The following is an 18,212-nucleotide window of genomic DNA, read 5'->3' on the forward strand; positions in this document are numbered from 1 at the left end:
GTTTTCACAAAACCATACTGTCCCAGATCTCTTCAGGCCACTCCTTGTAGGCATGGACAATTTCACCATGCAGGAGGAGGAAGCAGTGAGGGAAACTGCTTCTCTAAACAGAATTCTGTCCAGTAAGAAATTCGGTAGGTGAAGTAGAACCTCTGGCTGGTCATCATAACAATCAAGGAAGGGATGATCAGGCAAGGTCAGACATTTACCTCAGACCGAAAGAAATTACGCTTCAAGGAATTCAGAGAAAAGAGCTTGTTTCCTGATCAGAAACTCTAAGGGATTTTTAAAATTTAATTGAGATAGCACCACTCTGTCTGTCATTATACCCCAGGGGGGCACCCCCCAATCACTCTATGCATGCCTCCAACTCCCCTCATATCTTTCAGCCTGGAAATCACCTGCCCATGCCTCTCCACATGCCCAAGTCCTACTTTCCTTCAAGGCCCAACTTGATGTCCTCCTCCATAATGTCTCTGCTGACTGTCTCACCCTAGGCAATCACTCCCTCCTCTGAACTTCCTGTCTGTATTCTTTATGTGGCACTTAGCACATGCTAATTTCATCTCCTTCTTGTTTTTGCAAATGTGGCAAAACTCCCAAGCTGAATTGGAAGCTCCTTCAAAGCAAAAACTATCTCCTTACTCTGCATATCTCATAGTTCAAAATAATGGCCAATCAATGTCATAAAGTCATAAAGATAACAATGGTACTTACTGTCACCTCTCAACATCGCTTTCTACACCATGGCTACTCTGACAAGACATGGAACCTAGGATCTGTTCTTGTCCATTCCCAGCTTCTCTATGAGTCACAGGGTCAAATTTGCTAAAATTTGGTTTCTTACTCTTAAATGAGCCATAGATACAACACAGGTGTGGTTCACAGTTCAATGAGTAAGTTTTCATGAATGGTTTGAGCTCCTTAGATGATAGCTGCCACTTATTAATGTTATTCTTCAGCGCATGTTGTCTCGCTCCTGGCATGTTTTGTGTAAAAACAAACTGATGGCCTTGATTCTCCATATAACTCATTGACCTTTCCAGAGTTCACACTGGACTCCATGCCCTTGACCAGCTATGCAGATAGGACCTAAACTGATTTCTAGACTGGTTCAACCCTCTCCTCTTCCTGCTAGAGAAAGTTCTCAGGAAGGAGTAGAGAGAATTAACTACAAAAGGGAGGGTGAGCCTATGTGAAAGGACCATTAAGTTAAACTCTAAGAAATTCATACAAAGACAGTTACTAATTAGTAAAGAACATTTTAACATTAATTCATGAATTACAGCATATTATCCACTGAAGGCACCAGATGTGGACCCTCCAAGACACTCCAAGGGTTGCAGTGTCTGAGGGCTTGTGCACACTAGAACAGACTGGGACTTTTTACCAAATTAAGAAAAGTAATGTAAACGTGAAACTGTGACTTGCCCCCGTGAAAATTTTCTTGGATAAATTTGTTAATCACCCTGAGCTTCACTTCTTTATTCTTTAAAAAAATGAAGAGCCCAATCTCTTGTGAAACTGATGGTCAAAAACAGTCTTTAAAATATCTGCTTTTGTTAAGAGCTTAGTAAGTTTTCTTCCCCTTTACAGCTATACCTTTTGGATTGGTAATCGTGAAAGCAGTTCACCAGAGATGAGGACAATTTTCCCTAAATTTATTTAATGAGCTTTCAATTAAACTAATAATATAAATTTTTAAACTTTCAGACTTTTAAGAAATTCAGACAGAGTGATGTCAGCATCACAGCAGAGTGGGTTATTCCCTTTGTGTCTCACTTCTAAGTTACAACTAAATGGACATTCATTGACCAGCAGAGGATTCCCTACACAGCACAACAGGACATCTGAGAGATCCACACAGCCGTGCATCAGGAGGTGGGTGGACTGAATCCTCAGGAGGCAGTGGAACTAGGTGAGCATACCCCTCCCCCTCCCTGGCAATAGTGAACCAGGTCACGGATCCTCACACAGCAGCCAGCACACTGTAAGAGGAGGCAAGGGCAACCCAGCCCATGCAAAAGCTTTTAGAGTTGTAGCCCAGCCCGCAGCAGTGCCCTCTACGCCATGGTGGCCCACCAGTGGGAACACTCTACACTGAGTGGCAGCAGCTCAGCTTCCCATGAAGACACCCTACCCACTCAGAAGGCACCCTAGCCTGTGGAGCACAACAGCACATGGGACCCACTGAGTAGCAGCTCAGACCCTGCATGGGTGCCAATCCCACCAAGCACAATGTAGGCAAGATGGCATCCTTCCTAGTCAGAAGACACCCCATCCACAGAGCACAGCAACCTGCATGACTCACTGAGTGGCAGCTCAGCCCCCACGAATGCACCCACCCCCTGAGCACAGTGCAGTTGAGAAGGCACCTTGCCTGAAGAGCACCGCAGCCCATGGGATCCACTGAGTAGCAGCTCAGCCCCCACATAGGTGCCCCTCCCACCTAGCACAGCAGCTCAGCCAGTCCACTGCCAAGCACAGTGACCCCACCCAGGAAAGCAACCCATTTGCCAAGCAAAGAGGCCCCACCTACAGCATGCAATGCACCCACCCAACACAGAGGCACAAGAGCTCAGCCTGCAGAGCAGCCCTACCTGCACAACTTCCAACAGACAGGGTGGGATCAGAAAACATAGCTCGTGCTCCCCACCAGCAGCAGCAGGTGGAATCTGTGAACTGATACTACCACAAATGCACCAGCAAAGGATCAGTTCATCAAACACCATGAAGAACTACAGTAACACTTCAGAGCAGAAAAAAAATAAGTCTCCAGAAATTTACAATCTAAATAATAGAGAATTCAGAATAGTTGTCTTAAAGAAACTCAATGAATTACAAGAAAACTCTGAAAGATAGTTCAATGAGTTCAGGAATAAAATTAATGAGCAGAAGGAGTACTTCACCAAAGAGATTGAAACTCTAAAAAAAACAAAAAGAAATTCTAGAGATGAAGAACACAACCAGTCAGATAAAAAATAATCTAGAAACCATAAAAAATAGAACTGATGTTGTGGAGGACAGAATTAGTGAATTAAAGGACAAAAATACAGAAATCCTTCACGTAGAGGAGGAGAGAGAACTAAGATTTTTTAAAAATGAAGAAATTCCTTGAGAAATATCCAACTCAGTTAGGAAAAGCAATATAAGGATTATGGATGTTCCAGAGGAAGAAGGGAGGGAGAAAGGAGCAAGGAGCTTATTCAAAGAAATAATAGCTGAGAATTTCCAACCCTGGGGAAGGAGCTGGAATTAGAAGTAAAAGCTAATAGAATTTCTAATTATATCAATGCAAAAAGACCTTCTCCAAGGCATATAATAGTAAAACTGGCAAAAGTCAATGACAGAGAAAAAATATTAAGGGTAGCAAGGCAGAAGAAAATAAACTACAAAGGAACTGCTATCAGGCTTTCAGTGGATTTCTCAGAAGAAACCTTAGAGGCTAGGAGAGAATGGAATGATATATTCAAAATACTAAAAGACAAAATCTTTCAACCAAGAATACTCTATCTAGAGAAACTACCCTTCAGATATGATGAACAAATAAAAGTCTTCCCAGATAAACAAAAGCTGAGAAAGTTCATCACCACTAGACCTCCCCTACAAGAAATGATGAAGGAAGCTCTCCTACTTATAATAAAAAGGCAAAGGTTTACAGAGCTTTCAGAAAGGAGATAAAAGACAGACAAAATCAGACAAAAATAACCTATATCAGAACACGTTAGCAAACATTTAATTACAACATAAAAGATAAAGGGGAGGAAAGCACCAAAATAATTATAAACATTTCAATTTAGTCACAAACTGACAACACAAAAAAAGAATAATTTGTGACAACAATAACTCAGAAGGGGAAGAGGAGAAGATGGAACCTGCTTAGCCTAATGGAGATAAGAGGCTATCAGAAAATGGACTATCTCATTTATGAGATCTTTCACACAAACCTCATGGTAACCAATAAATAAAAAATCACCACAGCACCACAAATCATAAATAAAGAGAAAACCATCACAGAAAACCACCAAACTGAAATGGTAGTCAGAAATACAAAGGAGAAGAAATGATGGAAATATAGAACACCCAGAAAATAAGAGACAAAATGGCAGTATTAAGCCCTCATATATCAGTAATCACTCTAAATGCAAATGGACTGAATTATCCAATCAAAAGACACAGAGTGGTGGGATGGATTAAAAAACAAGACCCAACAATATACTGCCTCCAGGAAACACATCTCAGTTCTAAAGACAAACGTAGGCTCAGAGTGAAAGGATGGAAGATGATGCTCCAAGCAAATGGCAAGCAAAAGAAAGCAGGTGTTGCCATACTTACATCAGACAAAGCAGACTTCAAGATAAAAAAAGGCAATGAGAGATTAAGAGGGGTAGAATATAATGATAAAAGGGACATTCCACCAAGAGGAAATAAAACTTATGAATATACACATGCCTAACACAGGAGCACCAAAGTATATAAAGCAACTATTAACAGATCTAAAGGGAGAGATTGACAGCAACAAATAATAGTAGGGGACCTCAACACCCCACTTACATCAGGGGATAGATCACCCAGACAGAAAGTCAACAAGGAAACAGTGGTCTTAAGTGAAACACTAGACCTGATGGACTTTATATATATATATATAGACTATTTCATCCAAAAACAGCAGAATACACATTCTTCTTAAGTGCACATGGAACATTCTCAAAGATAGACCATATGTTGGGAAACAAGGCAAGCCTCAATAAATTTAAGAACATTGAAATCATATCAAGCATCTTTTCCAACCATAATGCTATGAAACTAGAAATCAACTACAAGAAAAAAGGTGAGAAATGCACAAATATGTAGAGATTAAACAATATGCTACTGAACAACCATTGGATCAATGAAGAAATCAAAGGAGAAGTCAAAAAATATCTGGAGACAAATGAAAATGAAAACACAACATACCAACTCTTATAGGATGCAGCAAAAAGCAGTGTCAAGAGGGAAATTTATAGCAATACAAGCCTACTTCAACAAACAAGAAAAATATCAAAATAAAAATCTTAAACTACACCTAACTGAAGTAGAAAAAGAAGAACAAACAAAGCCCAAAGTCATCAAGGGGAAATAATAAAAATGATAGCATAAATAAATGAAATATAGACTGAAAAAACAATAGAAAGGATCAATGAAACTAAGAGCTGGTTCTTTAAGAAGGTAAACAAAATTGACAAACCCTTAGCAAGACTCACTAAGAAAAGAACACAGAGAAGTCTCAAATAAATAAAATTAAAAATGAAAAAGGAGAAATGACAACAGATACCACAGAAATACAAAAGATTATAAGAGAATACTATGAAAAACTATATACCAACAAATTGGATAACCTAGAAGAAATGGATAAATTCTTAGACTCATACAACCTCCCAAACTGAATCAAGAAGAAATAAAGAATCTGAATATACCAATCACAAGAAAAGAGACTGAAACAGTAATCCAAAATTTCCCAAAAAACGAAAGTCCAAGACCAGATGGCTTCTCTGGAGAAGTCTACCAAACAATCAAAGTAGAGTTAATACATATCCTTCTCAAACTATTCCAAAAAATTAAAGAAGATGGAATGCTTCCTAACTCATTCTATGAGGCCAACATTACCCTGACCCCAAAACCAGACAAGGATAACACAAAGAAGAAAAATTATAGGCCAATATCACTAATGAGCATAGATGCAAAAATCTTCAATAAAATACTGGCAAGTCAAACATGGCAATACATTAAAAGGATCGTAAACCATGACAAAGTGGAATTAATACCAGGGATGCTAGGATGGTTTAATACCCACAAATCAATCAACATGATATACCACATTAACAAAATGAGGAATATTAATCACATGATCATCTCAATAGATGCAGAGAAAGAATTTGACAAGATCCAACACCCATTTATGATAAAAATCCTCAATAAAATGGGCACAGAAGGAAAATACCTCAACATAACAGAGACCATACAAGACAAACTGGCAGCCAACATCATACTTAATGATGAAAAACTGAAAGCCATCCCTCTGAGAACAGGAACAAGACAAGGGTGACCACTCTTGCCACTCCTATTCAACATAGTACTGGAGGTTTTGGCTAGAGCAATTAGGCAAGAAAATGAAATAAAAGGTTTCCAAATTGGAAAGGAAGAAGTAAAATTCTCACTGTTTGTGGATGATATGATTCGATATATATAGGAAACCCTAAAGAATCCATCAGAAAACTATTAGAAATAATTGACAACTATAGCAAAGTTGCAGGGTACAAAATCTACTTACAAACGTCAGTTGCATTTCTGTACCTAATAATGAACTAGCAGAAAGAGAAGTCAAAAATACAATCCCATTTGTAATTGTAACAAAAAGGATAAAATACCCAGGAATAAATTTAACCAAGGAGGTGAAAGACCTATACACTGAAAGCTATAAAACATTATTGAAAGAAACTGAAGACGACATAAGGAAATGGAAAGATATTCCATGCTCAAGGATTGGAAGAATAAAATAGTTAAAATGTCCATATTACCTAAAACAGTCTACAGTCCAATGCAGTCCTATCAGAATCCCAATGACATTCTTCACGGAAATAGAACAAAGAATCCTATAATTTATATGGAACAACAAAGGATCCTGAATAGCCAAAGCAATCCTGAGAAAAAAGAACAAAGCTGGAAGCATCACAATCCCTGACTTCAAAATGTACTACAAAGCCGTAGTAATCAAAACAGCATGGTACCGGCACAAAAACAGACACACAAATCAATGGAACAGAACTAAAGTCCAGAAATAAAACCACACATCAATGGAAAGCTAATCTTTGACAAAGGAGCCAAGAATATACAACGGAGAAAGGAAAGTCTCTTCAATAAATGGTGCTGGGAAAACTGGACAGCCACATGCAAAAGAATGAAAGTAGACCATTATCTTACATCATAAACACATACTAACCCAAAAGGTATTAAAGACTTGAATGTAAGATCTAACACCATAAAACTCCTAGAAGAAAATATAGGCAGTACACTCTTCGACATCAGCCTTAGCAGCATCTTTTCAAATACTGTGTCTACTCAGGAATTTTCTACTCAAGAAAAAATAAATAAATGGTACTGCATCAGACTAAAGAGCTTCTGCAAGGCAAAGGAAACCAGGAACAAAATGATAAGAGAACCCACCAACTGGGAAAAAAATATTTGCAAATTATATATCCAACAAGGGGTTAATTTCCCAAATATATAAAAAACTCATACAACTCAACAATCAACAGACAAACAATCCAATGGAAAGATAGACAGAGGATATGAACAGACATTTTTCCAAAGAAGATATACAGATGGCCAACATCAGGAAAAGATGTTCAACATCACTAATTATTAGAGAAATGCAAGTCAAAACTACAGTGAGATATCACTTACGTCTGTCAGAATGGGTATAATTAACAAGAGAAGAAATAAATCACAGAGAGGATGTGGAGAAAAGGAAACCTTCATACACTGCTGGTGAGAATGCAAAGTGGTGAAGCCACTATGGAAAACAGTATGCAGATTTAATTAAACAATTAAAAATAGAAATACCATATGACCCAGCTATCTCACTACGGGGTATTTATCCAAAGAACATGAAATCAACAATACAAAGAGATTTATGCACCCTATGTTCATCATAGCATTATTGATAAGAGCCAAGATGTGGAAGCAACCCAAGATGATGGGGTATATATATACAATGGGATACTACTCAGCCATAAAAAAAGATAAAATCATCCCATTTGCAACAACATGGATGGGTCTTGAGGGTGTTATGTTAAGCAAAATAAGCCAGACTGAGAAAGACAAACACCATATGATTTCACTCATAGGTGTAAGATAAACAAACACACAGACGAAAAGAACAGTTCAGTGATTACCAGAGGCAGAGCGGTGGGGAGATGGGCAAAAGGGGTAAAGAGGCACATACGTATGGTGATGGATAAAAACTAGACTATTGGTTGTGAGCACAATGTGGTCTATACAGAAATTGATATATAATAATGTACACCTGAAATTACACAGTCATAAACCATTATGACCTTAATAAGATAATTTTTAAAAAATTCAGACAGATCGTTTCACTTGAGGGGGGGGTTTGAGCTGTAAACTGTTGTTTTCACTGTTCTGTTTTAGTCATTCCTTGAGGGCAATCCATATTTTCTAAGTGCTGTATCCCATGTCTTATTTTGTCTCTCCGTTCATGGTGATGCAAGGCTACTATTTCCCGTGATGCTCTCTGGTTTGAGTGTTTAGAAAAGTTAACAGCACATATACACTAAATTAACATTGATAAATATTCTTAGTGAATTGTTTGAAAATGAGAGAATCATTCAGCTGAATTCAATTTGGTAAATATAGTATTCATATCTTATGGGATATTAATTCGTACCCAATCATGCAGTAAAATTTATTGAATGGCTCTATATCCTGGGCCTGGAGTTGGGTACAGGAACTCACAGGTTAGTGAGAAAGGCAGACAAGTAAGCAAGCTTTGTACTATAATGATAAAAGCTGCAATTGACATAAGCAGTAAATGCTAAAAACATTAAGTGCTCAAAAAAAAAACCCACCATATAAGAGATTAGAGAAGAGGAATGAAGGACAGAAAAAGGTCAGGGAAGATTTCCATAGTTCAGTGACTCCTGATTTAAGCCTTAAAAGCAAGTAATCACAATAACAATAACAACAACAGCACAACTATGAACAAGGCATTACAGCTAGCGTTGTCTTTTTCAAATTAAACCTCAAGCTCCTGGCTCTTTTTTTTTTTTTTTTTTTTTTTTGCAGGGGAAGATTCAGCCTAAGATAACATCTATTGCCAATATTCCTCCTTTTTTCCTTCCTTTATGCCCCCCAAATCTCCAGTATGTAGTTGTATATAATTGTAAGTTCTTCTGGTTCTTTTATGTGAGTCACCACCACAGAATGGTTACTGAAAGACAAGTGGTATGGTTATGCACCCAGGAATCGAACCCAGGCCACTGAAGTGGAGCATGCCAAACTATAACCACTAGACCATCAGGGCTGGCTCACCTAGCATTTTTATAGTCATCAGCTTGTTTGTCTTTATCACAACCCAGATAGGATCTGTATGTTACAGATGAGGAAGCTAATTCTTTAAAAGGACAAGATTACAAGCAAGTGTGTGTTTGTTCCAAACAACTTCAATGACCTAGCCAGAGAAACAAGAATTGGTGCACATTCAGATTTTCCCTAACTCGTCGATCAAGACGAATTGAATTGAGGTCTTATTACTACACACTTTTAAAAAGGAAAGAGGTCAAGGACAAAAGGCAAAGAAATATATTGAATGCCTCATCACCACCACTCCTTCCCACATCCTCTCACACCCCATTCCCCACCAGGACCACAGGACTATTTTCAGTCTGAACAACTTTTCTAGAACAGATGTCTAGGAGGTCAGTCATGTTTTATTTACTCAGAACAAAACATTCAAATCCCAAACATATTCAATATCTTAACCTAAATTTTTTCAAAATGACTGTTACTCTACTTTTTCCAAAGTTAAAAAAATAACAGTGTTCTTTAAGAATTCCCCTACAGTGGTGAAAGCAGGATTTTAACCCAGGTGTGTTTGAATCCAGAGTCTTTCATAAAAATCCATTATAAAAGCACTGTTTTTAAAACATTCCAGCCACCTTTTAGTTTGCATGTAAATTAGCAATTTATATGCACCTTAATTCTTTTCTTGCAAATTTTATTTCCAAAGATTTCAATCAATTTGTGTGAGCTTCTGTCCCTTCACTGAATTAATAGTCCATGATGTACACATCCCAGAATTATTAACAAACAAATACCAGCTGCCAAACATTACACTGTGGTGTGGGGAAGCAAATTATATAAGAATAGATTTTGTTATTTAGAACTCTTTATAAAACTAAATAACATATTGTTTATATACAATACATATGTAATACATATATAAAAAAACATTTTTAAAAATCAGTGGAGTGATATACACAGAATTTGAGACAGTGGTTTCATGGGGAAGGAAGTGTGTATGGGCTGGAAGGAAATGACATTGGGGAAAGAGATTCACTTTGGATGGGTTAATACTTACTGGTAATGTGCTAGTTTTTAAGCTGAATGATGAGTTCACAGGTATTATTTTGCTATGTTTTATGTTATCAATATTAGTTTATATGTATGAAAAAAGTTTAATAATTTTTAAAGCAAGACAATAAACTGCTCACGTCAAGAAAAATATCAGTATTCACCCTTTACGTCAAAGGATGTTTAGATATTAAAGCTTACATGTCATCTTGAAGTCACTTCGACCCATATGGACACCAGGGAAAAATCCCACCAAAAGAAGCCTCTGTGACTTTGAGCAGACAATCCGGTGACAGCTCCTGGGGCTAGCCTTGGTTGTCCATTATCTAGCCTTGGTTATCCTTTGTCACAAAATAGCTGCTTTGACAACTGCTGAAACCAACACTAATTACTGCAGGAAGGTTGCCTGGTTATTCACCCCATTTCTAAGGCTTTAGAAGGGACTACGAAATTTTAGAGGCTACCATCAGTAGACAGGCCAAATAATACCCTCGATTTCTGTTGTGTTTTATCTTGTTTACTGGACTCACTCAGCCGTCTGTGGGAGATTATTCCAGGGACACAGCCATTATTTTATTCAGCTTTTTATTCTCTGGCTTTAATAAATTAATAAAGTCTTATCCAAATTCACACATGAAGACTCCAACAAATTCACAAGGTCTGAGGACCTGGACCAGCCCTGCCCATCATTTTGATCCTTCCAGGTGCCTGTGTCCTTCCCCTTCTAGAATGTATTGATATGTGAAACTACATTAAATCTATCATACAAGCAAATGCTAAAAGAAAAATTCCCTGCGTCTTGAAGACTAAAAGTGCCTCATTGAGGGACATCAGTGATTTTATCACAGGCACATAATGACCATGTTATCTTTGCCACCAATTTCTAAGGGAGAATGATTTTAAAAAAGAAAAAAAGCAAGGGGAAATCAGAAATTCAGAGTTCTGAATAAGGATCTTACATAAGAGGAAAAATGGGTTTTTTAAAATTATTCCATCCAGATCCAGAAAGCAGTGAACTTTTCCCATCACCCATGGAGGGGGAAAAAAGCAAACAAGATTCTTTCTTGGCTAAAACAACAATCTGGTCCTAGTGGAGAGAGGAGCCCTCAGGGTTGGCCTGTCAATTTCTAATTGGTTCTGACGAACTCTTTCACCTTCGTAAAGACTGTTTCTCTCCCTGCCCCACAGCCCCACAAGGGACAGACTTTCTTCTTCACATTTGGAAATAACTTTCCCACCAAATGCTCCATCAATAATACGCTGATCTTTTTTTCTTATGGTTTGTTCATTTATTCTAACACATACCTACTAACATCAAGACATGAAGCCTTTTGGACCATAATATGTGAGCTTTATAGATCAATTTGCATGGAAGAACTATCTGTCATAATCACTGTTAACTCACTTTTTAACGTGCTATGAGTTTCAAAATGATATGATGGGCTTGAGAAAAACTCTGTCAAGGATTCAAAGTTAAGTATTCATCCATATCACAACTGCCCTTTATGAAGGCACAATCACAAAATAGACGTCTACCCAAAAAATCAGCCACAAGTGATGTGTTAACACATGTTCATAGGAATCCTGTAAATATGACACAGTATACATGCAGAAAATCTACAGGTGTCTTTTGGAGTCTCATAGTATGTTGAACGAGAAAAATCCGTTTCCTGTTTGAATCAAAGTAGTATAAACTGAGAGCAGATATATTGGACCTCAGAACGGAGGACTCAAGTTTGAATCCTCGGCTCTGCTACAGTGTAACTTGAAGCAACTTACTTGCCTACTGTGAATCCATATCCCCATTTGACAAATGAAGAAAATAACCTTATATCACCGGGTTGTTGGAGATTAAACGAGATGATATATGTAGGGCCCTTGTAGAAAGTAGATATTTAAAGCAGATATTTAAAAGTGGTGATGATCATCTCTGGGCTTACCCACTCAGCCCTCCAACCTCCAAGGTCATTTTCAAATTGTCCCCAAACTCCTTCTCCGTAGTACTCAGGATTCCTTCAGTCACAAACAGCAGATACCCAACACAAACTAGCTTAAGCAGAAAGAGAATATATAGGCTTTGAGAAACTGAATGGCCAGACCATATGTAATAAGGGAACTCTGATCCACAACCTCTGTAGCGACCACCCCAGGAACTCAAAACACGACCTTTTTAGCAATCAGCCCAAAGCTTTCAAGACTTGGTCAATACTTCCAGCTTCTCTAATTTTTTAACTCTGCATCCAACTTGGGACCAACTGGAGAAAACCAAGTATGTTCCCCTAACCAATCAGTAGGATGCCTGCTTCCTAATTAGCCTGCCTCCAGTTTCCCCACGCCCACACCCTCCAATTAGGACATACCTGAAGCCTTTCCATCTTTCCACTAAAAAGCCTTCCCGCTACTCTGCCTGCCTTTGAGTCTTTGCCAAACAGAAGTAATGGTAGCTGACTCCTTCGCTATAGCTAGCTTTGAATAAATAGCCTCTTCTTTATTTGTTGGGTGGTCTTTGTTTATTTCCACAACTTGAAAACCATGTGAGGATGAATGGATGGTGCGGCTGGATCCAGCTGTTCAACTGATGTGCCCCTACATCGTCTCTTAGAGAAGGCTCTGATCAAGATCACTGATGACCTCAAGTTTTCCAAATCCAATGGTCAATTTATTTGCACTCCTCGCATTACCCAAATTGACCGTCCACCTTACCCTAGGAAACCGCTACAACTAATCCCGCAGCTAATGATCTTGCTTCTTACTTGACAAAGAAACTAAAAGCAATTCTAGAAAAACTGCCTCATTTTCCTATCAGTAACTTTACCAGCCTAGCTTCATCTGTACCATGTATTCTGCCTTATCTCCATGACAGAAGATGAACTGTCCCTGATCCTACCTAAATCCAAACCCTCCATCTGACACTAATCCCATCCCTTCTTACCTTCTCAAGGTCTTTGCTATTACAGTTACTCCCTCTCTGCCCTCTCTTCAATTTTCCCTTTTCTGTAGGATCATTCCTACCAGCATTTATGTATGCTGTAATATTTCCTTGTAAGAAAGCAAAACAAAACAAAAACCTTCCCTTCACCCCACATCTCTCCTCCAACTACTACTCCACTTCTCTGCTCCTCTCAAAAGATTATTTATGGGGCCCGCCTGGCCGCACAACGGTTAAGTTCGCACGTTCTGCTTCAGCAGACCAGAGTTCACCAGTTCAGATCCCGGGTGCAGACCTACGCACTGCTTGTCAGCCATGCTGTGGCAGGCGTCCCACATATAAAGTAGAGGAAGATGGGCACAGATGTTAGCTCAGGGCCAGTCTTCCTCAGCAAAAAGAGGAGGATTGGCAGCAGTTAGCTCTGGGCTAATCTTCCTCAAAAAAAAGCTTATTTATGCTTCCCCTCCCCTCTTCTTCAACCCCCTCTATTTCTTTCAATCCATTCTAATATGGATTTTAATCCCCACCACTCCACTAAAACTACTCTTGTCAAAGCCGATGACCTTCACCTTGCCAAATCCAATGTCAGTGCAGTGCTCAAGTCACATGACCTCCAGCTAATCCCTCCCTCCTTCTTTACTTTCTTCACATGACTTACATAAAAACCATCCTCTTCAGCTTTCTTCCTAGCTCAGAATCTGTTTCTCCTCTCCCTCCTCTGGTAGTGTTAGATGATGCCCCAGAACCCCTTGTTTGGTCCTCTCTCCAACTAATGGAGATTCACTCCATAGGTGATCTCATCCAGTTCTGGATCATTACATGCCATCTACTCAGATTAACATCTAACCTCTCCCCTGAGCTCTGAACTTATATATCAAACCACCTACTTATTTATCCAACTCTCTACTTAACATCTCCTTTTGGATGTGTAATAGAAATCTTAAATGTAATATAACCCAAACCGACCTCCTGATTCTGTTCACTTACTCTTACACCAGGCTTTCCTCATTTCAGTAAATGACCCAGTCTGGGTCATGTGCCAAATCCCGTGACCTGTAGGAAAGAGCCCCCCCAAATGAAAGAGAGTGTTATTGCCATAAGAGAGATGAGAAAGCCTCTTGGGCAAACCACAAGCAATAGTTTCCACTGCCCACTCCCTAAGCCAGCCCTCAACCACCTTCGCTTCTCAGCAGACATCATTGCCTCCTGTATCACTGAGAAAATTAAGGTATTAATTTTACCTATACTTGCACAAATTTTTATCTCCTTTGCTCCAGTTCAAAGCCAGCTCTCCACCTGTGACCTTGGTCCTGTTCCTTCATTATTCTTCACTGCTATTGTTCCATAAATAATCTCCTTTCCCTGCTTTTCAGCCTTTTCCTCCCAACTGATGTTTTCCCATTAGCCTATAAACATATCAAATCAGCACCATCCTAAAAACCTCTAGCTCCTGCCTATATTTCTCCTCTTTTTCTCAGTCAAGCTTCTTAGAAGCAAAATTCACTCTCTGTACTTGCTTCCCATTGTCCCATCACTGTCACAGCAACATAGTGTGGGGGACTAGAATTGGCCATGCCAAGATATATCTCTTTGGGATGAGGATTATTTTGGGTTGGTTACTTTTGAAAACTGCAGACATGAGAGAAACTCTGAAAAGCGGAAGTTACTGTTTGTAAGAGATATTTACATTTGTAAAGGACATCTCCATCTGTAAAGATGTCTCCCTCTCCGTACCAGGAAGAAGGGGGGATGACCTTATCTCTAGAAACTCTCATCAACACAGAAGGTAAGGACTTAAATCTGCATAATAACCTTATTCTTGTTCACTGTGCTTTTCTGGTAATCTCCTGTAACTGATTCTCCCCACCCCCAACATCATTCTTTGTCTTTAGCTGAGGGTGGTATTTAAGGTAAGAGCTTCTGCCATTTTGTCAAGTTGCTCAGTTTTCCTGAGCCTCTCCCACGTATACATGTTATAAAGCTTTGTTTAATTTTCTCCTGTTATTCTGTCTCATGTGAATTTAATTCATTGTCCAGCCAGAAGGACCCAGAGTGGGTACAGGAAATGTCTTCCTCCCCTACGCTGGCTTCTCTGCCCACTGTCCTTTCCCTTCCAGGGACTTGAAGCATGGAAGGCAGTGTCTCCACTCCTGACTCACCTTCTCTGACCCACACCATTTTGGCATGACCACTTGCTCTTCTCTCTGCTGAGGCTGGACCCAAAGTACACAGCATGTAAAGTGATCTGAAACAAATAGAATAATGGGATTCTCAAAACAATAGGCCAATCCACCGAAGTTGGTCAGCCTTGGAATAGCTGAGACATAGTCTTCCAATATTCTCATGAATTAGCTTAGAAAAATTATATATGTAAACCCTTAATTTTTATCAATTTTACAGTACGTATTACTGATAGAAATAATCAACTCAAAATAACTGACAAAGTAAAAAATGTACGTAGAAAACTATTAACAGATTATTTAAAAAAAAAAAAAAACCTGAATGAAGAATCACGTTTTGTTGAAAACTAAAAATTGTCCTGGGAAAAATAATCATAAGTATATGAAACTAGCACAACTAAAACTTCACTTGGTAAACATTTTAGGGATTAAATTTCATAGATAAATCAGCACTTCTTGACTAAATTTGGATCTATAACATCATAATTGGGCAAATTGGGCTTGGTTGTCATAATGACCACAAAATAAAATAATACAATACCTATAATTTTCTATGAAAAAGAATTACTGTCCTTGTGAATTTCCATGAGAAAGAATTGCTCCAAAGAAAAATAACTTTGGTAAAATAGTAATTAAACAGGAAAATAATGGATAATTTTAACTGTCCTGAAGATAACATTAAGGCATTGAATTGGCTTTATGGTATTAGCTCCACAAAATACGCTGTCGTAAAATTTTATCAAAGTGGGGAAGATGCTATTTAAAATGCTACCTTCACAAATACAGAGAGGCAACATCCACAGACTCTGTTAGCAGGGTAAAAACATCTCTTCGGTTGGAACTGCAGGATCGAAATATCCTTTCCATCCAGGTAGAGTTTCTTGATCTCCCAGACTGGTCTGCTGCTTTGCTAACAGTTTTTTAGCAATTAACAACTTGTACTGAAATTACCCCCAGAAAGCAAGCCCCTCAAAGGCAAAGTTGTTGTTTTATCCATCTGCACATTCACAATGCCTAAAATAGTGCCTAGTACTTAGTGAATGTTTAATGAATTCAGTAAGTCAAAACCTGAGGACAAGGTTTCTCAAATTTAATGTACACCAGGCTTAGGGATGTTAGCATTGGTATCTCTGAGGTTCTCTTGTTTTCCCACTTGTTTATCACTTCATGGTTGCTAAATGACTTCTGGAGTTGCAGACATCCCATCCATGCTCAAGGCAAGAATACGAGGGGCAAGTAGTGCCACTTGCAACTCCGTTTTATAGGGAAAGCAAAAGAATTCCAGGAAATTATCCACTAGACTTTCACTTATGTCTCATTGGCTAGAATTACGTAAATGTCCAACCCTAGTTGCAAGGGCAACCAAAAGAACAAGTATTAGCTTTTCTTGCCTCTCTGGTGAAAAGTGTAAGAGAAAAAGGATTAAGAATGACTGTTGGTTCAGCCAAGCAACATCTGCCATATTGTGATGCCCAGCCATTGGTCATCTACCCAGTTCTGCAAAGATAACAGCAACAACGGTAATAGTAGCAGTGGCTCACCCTCACACTGCACTTATTCTGTGCCAAGGATTATTCCAAATGTTTCACATCTATTAATTTATTTAATCCTCACAACAACTCTATGAGATCCTATTATCGCCATTTTATAGATGAAGAAAGTGAGGCACAGATAGGGTAAGAATTTGCCCAAAGTCACTCAGTGGGAAGTGACAGAGTCAGACTCACACAGTTTGGCTTCAGAGTCCATGCTCTTAACGTCTACACTCCATAGATTCAAAAATAAACTAATGATGAGCAAGTCCCTAAGCACTGTTGCCCCATGCAGCTGCTGTCAACCTTTATTGCGCTGTAACAATGTCGTCTAGTAAAAGAGACCTTCAGATACCTGCCTTTATCTTTCAACCTCTCTTTGAAATGCAGCCCCAGGATGGGGGTAACATTTTTAATGTGCATTAAAATTCAAAACTTGTCCTACTGCTTGGTTTATTTTGGGTCTGGTTATCTTTTGTCCTACATCTTGGCACACGAACCCTGTCCAAACTGCAGGCATGATAGGAAAGTCTTGCAAATGAGGTCCCAAGACAATGGTAGGCATGTCCTTATTATCAGCTTGTCTTCCAAAATGGAGGGCATATTCAAATTCTCGGTTACCCTGAGCCCCTGAGGTCCCGCTAACAACTCAGCTTGTTTATTCTAACTAGGACGTGTCCAGGAAGTTCACACGTCCAAGATATCTCTTCCTTGGAGCTGTGCATATGGCAATGAAAATGAAATAAGACAGAAACGATAAAAATAAGATTTACCTCCTTCAGAGAGTCCGGAAAGTTTTCCTTCCCCTTATCACAGGCATGTTATGTTATCTCTGAATTATTTCTGTGTTATGGAAATTTTAATATTAGAACCAGGAATGCATGTCATTGCTTTCAATTGTTGAAGATGAAGAGTTGCTATGCATTTTTAAATTAAAAATAACTTTCTTGTTTTTCTTATAACAAAAGTAATGTCTATTCATTGTATAAAACAACACAAAAAAATAAGAAAGAAGAGAATTTTAAAAACACACAATCGCACCATTCATAGGTAACCACCATAAATATCTTGGTATATGATGTATATGGTATATTCCCATTTATTATATATGGAAATATATCAGATATAATGATAAACCCCCGATAGTTTCTTGTTAGGCTCTATATTAACAACTAATGCACTTAGACTGAGTCAGAGATAGTTGTCTGCTTCCAGGCATTAGATACTCAGGCTGGGGGAGCAAAGGAGGGATTGACCTGGAGGCAGAGAGTTAGCAGGAAGCTAAAGGAGCAAAAAGAGATGAAAGTACTGAATTCCAGGAAAGGATCCATAATCAGAGGCCAAACCCAACAGAGACAAGGCCAATCCCATTTGTACACAGAGAACCAGTGACCCTGATCCAGGACAGGGCGGGAGTATGGCTTTGGAAGTATGTCACGG

Source organism: Equus caballus, chromosome 21 (assembly GCF_041296265.1).
Source record: "Equus caballus isolate H_3958 breed thoroughbred chromosome 21, TB-T2T, whole genome shotgun sequence".
Lineage (NCBI taxonomy): Eukaryota > Metazoa > Chordata > Mammalia > Perissodactyla > Equidae > Equus > Equus caballus.